Consider the following 1,312-nt stretch of genomic DNA (forward strand, 5'->3'; position numbering starts at 1 on the left):
ATATATATATATATATATATATATATAAGTAAATACATAAATACAGACATATATAAACATATATATGCATGTATATATAAATACATATGTATATCGATATATATATAGATACATATGTAAATTCATATACCTACATATGTAACTAAATATCCATACACACATACGCTCATACACACATGCACACACACACACACACACAAACAAACATTCATGCGTTCACCGATACCATATAATTTTAAACGTAATTGGTAATAGCATTATAACAGATCAGTGTGGAAATCGGAACGTACTTGAGTTGCCAAGTACATCGCAGAAAAGGAAATCGTGCTGTATTGGAAACATGACAACATGTAACACAGTGCAAAGTAATTATGAAAATGATGAGCGAGATTGGTAAAGGGACGGCAAATACTGAAGATCGAATTCAGGAAAGCACTGGAATGTGAAAAATGTGTTTAACATCCCTACCCTCCTCGTTTTTCTCTGTTGTATTTTGTATTGTAGCAAGCAGATATTTTTGAGTGGAAGAGGAATACAAATACAATAAGATTGAAAGAGACGAATTTATATTCAAATAAACTATTACGTTTATACATACAAGATAATACAGATAGAAAGATAGCGCCGCAGAATAAATATACATAGATATATGCATCGGTGAGTTGATATAAACAAGAGATTGTACACAAAAGTCATACAAGCGTGTGTCTGTGTGTGCGTAACACACACACACACATACATAGAGGCATATACGTGTCTATCCACGTGTAACATATCATTGGTAATAGATTAATATATTGCAGGTATATATATAACGGTAGATCAGTTCTATTGACAGCGATACAAAAATTCACAGTCCAAAATCACCCACTGACAGATACATTTGATCATGAATTTGAAAAACACTAAATTCTGAGAGGAATTTTATCAGACCGTAACAAAGTTTCTTTCGGGACAGCCCGTTCAGTGAATGATAGTCTCCAATATATTTTGAGATTCCAGGCACAGGTACGATGTATCTGCTGAATGTTCCTCTCATAAGCCCAGTGCGTGCATACATACATACATATAATGTATATATATATATACATATAGGCCCATGCATATACACAAACATACACACACGCATATAGGCCATGCATATATATATATATATATATATATATACGTATAAACAAACATACGTACTAGTTAATTTTCATTTTAGTAGGTAAATGCATTTAGTTGCATAAAGATTAAGGAGAAAATAAGAAGGTACTTCTGTTATAAGGTACATCGCAAAAGTGAGTCGTGTTGCATTGGATACAAGACA

General features: G+C 32.5%; 1 protein-coding gene across 2 annotated transcripts in view; it reads right to left on the reverse strand.

Moving 5' to 3' along the window:
- LOC106883232 (tRNA wybutosine-synthesizing protein 2 homolog) overlaps positions 1-1,312 on the reverse strand; it is a 45,405-nt gene that overhangs the window by 43,381 nt on the left and 712 nt on the right. The window lies entirely within an intron of this gene.

The sequence above is a fragment of the Octopus bimaculoides genome, chromosome 5 (assembly GCF_001194135.2).
Source record: "Octopus bimaculoides isolate UCB-OBI-ISO-001 chromosome 5, ASM119413v2, whole genome shotgun sequence".
Taxonomy (NCBI): domain Eukaryota; kingdom Metazoa; phylum Mollusca; class Cephalopoda; order Octopoda; family Octopodidae; genus Octopus; species Octopus bimaculoides.